The sequence below is a fragment of the Echinops telfairi genome, unplaced genomic scaffold (assembly GCF_000313985.2).
Source record: "Echinops telfairi isolate 266 unplaced genomic scaffold, ASM31398v2 ScPeMD7_31;HRSCAF=116, whole genome shotgun sequence".
Lineage (NCBI taxonomy): Eukaryota > Metazoa > Chordata > Mammalia > Afrosoricida > Tenrecidae > Echinops > Echinops telfairi.
In genome coordinates this window covers 15173972-15177825 of record NW_022103928.1, presented here as the reverse complement: position 1 = coordinate 15177825, position 3854 = coordinate 15173972, and positions in this window count along the sequence as shown.

The following is a 3854-nucleotide window of genomic DNA, read 5'->3' as shown; positions in this document are numbered from 1 at the left end:
TTTATTATTTTTTTACGTGACAGTCTCAAGAACTCACAGGGGCAGTTTTACCCTGTCCCACAGGGTCGTTATGATTCAGAATTGACTCCGTGAAGAGAGAAGGCTGAACTAAGACGTATGAAGTAGATCAGCACAAGCTTCAATTCTTTCCATGCATTTTAGCTGCTGGCTTTTCCCCTTCAAATCTGTTGCAAGCATAATTCACCACAGCTTCTGATATCACATCCACAACTAAGAGAAAAAGTACCCCCCAAATGCTTTCCAAGATGCCTCAAAGGACTCCCACTTCTATCTAATTGTCTGAAATGGACAAAGAAGCTTTCCTTATGCAAGAGGAGGTGGCGAAGGCATAACTTCAATCAAACGTGACTTACTTCAACACCCAGAAATATTATTGTCCAAACAAAATCTAGGTCTGTGTCTTTTCTAGGCAACTGAGAGGTCCTGCCGGAGTCAGGTGGGTGCTCTTCCAGTAAAGCACCTGACAAACATGGATTTTTGTCCCACACTTATCAGGTTCAATTTATCTAAAATAAAGCACTCGACTAGTGACTGCAAAGAGTTACCATAACTGACCAGCTTCCAGTTTAGAAACACCAAACTTACTGCTGAGTCACTTGAAAAATGACCAAAATGAAAAAAAAAAAACCAACAAAAAACCCTTAACCTAGTTTATATCATTCCTCAGTATCAGATGGGAGAAGTGTGGCTTCATCTTGCCGAGTACTCTTTAGAAGCCACTTGGTAATGCAACAAAAGCATACTTCAACCAGTGGTGTTGAAAGAAGAAGCCCAAGCGGCACTAAATGCATCAATGAAGAAAAAAAAAAGGCTCCAGGATGGGAAGAAATGCCAACAGAAATGTCTCGACAAACTGACAGAGCCCTGGAAGCACTCACTCACCTACGCCAAGAATGTCAAAGACAGATCGCTACAGCTGGTCAACCAATTGAACAAGGTAGATATTTGTGCCAATTCAAAAGAATGTAGGGATGGTACAGGACCATGTGCTGCCTACAAGAAACACACCTTAGAAACAAAGACAAAATTAGATGAAAAATCAAAGATTGGAGAAAAAATTATCAAGATGAGGATGCCCTTATCACATTCTAATTCAACATTGTGCTAGAACTTTTAGCCAGAGCCATTTGAACAATAAAATAATTTTTTAAAGAGACAAAAAATGGACAAAGATGTGAAATTCTCACAATTTACAGATATTATTTTATATATAGAAAACCCCAAAGATTCAATAACAAAAAGAATGTTTAGAAACAAGTGAAAGATTCAGCAACATGGCAGGATACAAGATTAACACACAAAAATCAATCAGAATTCTATATACTAAAGAAGAAAAATATGGGAAAGGGGTAAAGAAAACAATACAATTTACAATAACTGCACAAAAGATGAAATACTTAAGAATAAACCTAACCAGAGAAACAAAAAACTTATACAAAGAAAATTTCAAATCACTGTTACAAGAAAGCAAAAGAGACCTACATAAATGAAAGAATATTACATGTTCATGGATAGGAAGGCTTCACATTTTAAAATGACAATACTACCAAGAGCAATTTATAAATACAATTCAACTCTGATCCAGATCACAACTTCATTCTTTAAAGAAACTGGAAAACTATTTACTGATGTTATATAAAGAGGAAAGGGAACCAGGGTAATCCAAGAACTTAAGAAGAAGAATGAAATAGGGCCTCACATTTCTCATCTCAAAACCAATTACACAATAGTCAAAACAGCCGGGTACTGGTACAAGGATAGATACTTAGACCAACACAATAGAAGAATCAGAAATGAATCCACATACTTACAGATAACTGATCTTTGACAGAGGACCAAACATCTTAAATGGGAAAGAAACAGTCTGTTCAACAAATGGTGCTAGTAACATTTGATCTTTAACTGCAGAAAATACCACAGGCCCCATCCCTCACACTGTGTACAAAAATGAACTCAAGATGGATCAAAGATATAAACGTAAATCCTAGAGCGACAAAGTTCATAAATGAAAAACTAGGAGCAAACTTAAGGGCCCTATTACAGGGCATAGACCTACTATTAATCAAAATGAAAGAAACACGGAGAGTTGAAGACAAAACAGATGACTGGGACCTGAATATAAGACATTGATGGGTATCAAAAAGCTTCATAAAAAGGAGTCAAAGGGCTGGAAAACATCATTCACAATAACATAAGGCACAGAGGACTAATCTCTCAAAATCTCCAAAATCTATAGAAAACTGCAACACTTCCATAAGAAAAAGTAAATAAGCCCATGAACAGATCGTTCATCAAAATTTATATCTAAATGGCTACCAAACATATGAAAAGATGTGCATGGCCATTGGCCTTTCAGGAGATGCAAATCATAACAAGGTATCACCTGACATCAACAATGACCGCCTAATTTAATAATAATAATAAAACAGAAAGCAACAAATGCTGGAGAGGTTATGGAGAGAATGGAACCTTCACACATTGCTGGTGGGACTGTGAATATGTACAAGGATTGTAGAAAGTGATAGGCTGCTACCTCAAAGAACTGGGAATAAAAATCCCCTATGAAGCAGCAATACCTCTTCTTGGTACCTACTCTAAAGAAGTAGGAGACATTACATAAGCAGATATATGCACTCCGTGTTCATTACAGTATTGTCACACTAGGACGAAGCTTGAAACAGTCCAAGTGCCCATTGGTGGAAGACTAGATAAGGACACAGGTACGTAGGCACAAGGGAATACTATATTTTGCTAAAAAACAACGATGACGCCACAAAGCTCCTCATAACATGGACGGACATGGAGAGCATTATGCTGAGCGAAGTTGGCCAATCACAGAAGGCCAGACATTATCTGAGACCACTAGTAGAAAGGATAAAAACCAGGACAAAGAATTGCATAAAGAAGGGTACAGATTTTGGAAGTTATTGAGTGGGGAAGGCCGGGGAGGGAAATGAAGCAACAGACAAGCGTACTGACTTGGCTGATGAAGGACATAAAAAAGAGAAAAGACAACAGGGGTTTTGCGTACAGGGCACAGGGTGAGGCTAATGGACAGTTGAATGAAAATTTGATGGTCTGAAATATAGTCCCCCCTGCCCCCACTGAATTCACAAAACAAACACCAATAAATAAAGTCACCAGGACATATGGTACCTTATATAAAGAACATGATAATTCATGAAATATATGTCTCATTTGTGCAGCGAGAGGCACTGGAGCAATTCATCTACACTGCAACTGAAATATTTCCTTATAACAACATAGATTTGAGTGGTGGGCATGGGTTATCATAAAACGTAGTATTTTATGTGGAAGCGCTTTCTAAATAACTCCATTTTAATGTGCAATGAGTGTGTGAGAGGTACGCTGCCCACTTTACACTCATCTTATGTGGGTCCAACCTAATGGTATGTACTGGGGTCACCATTACAGCTGGACATCAGAAGCACAAATGTTACTTAGGCCTGGTCATATACAGAGAAAAGCATTGACTCAGGAGTCAAAATTTGGATCTCTATGGCTCGTAGGGGATGTTATTAATATCCACTTACACTGAGGCAAAGCACTGGGGGAGTGCAGCAGAACAGCAGCGGAGGGGAGCAGCAAGATCCCCAGGGAATGATGAGGGTGGACTTGGGGGACAGGGCGTGGTGCCCCAACAGGCTGGACTGGAAAACACTCTTAAAGGGCAGTGATCCCTGAACTAACTACAAGCTTTTCTTTCTTGGTATGTTTTAATTGTTCTTTGTCAGTGGCTTGATGTTGTTGCTGTTTTGTTGTACATTGTTGCTTGGTTTTGCTCTGTCTTGTTTTTGTGCATGTTGTTGTCT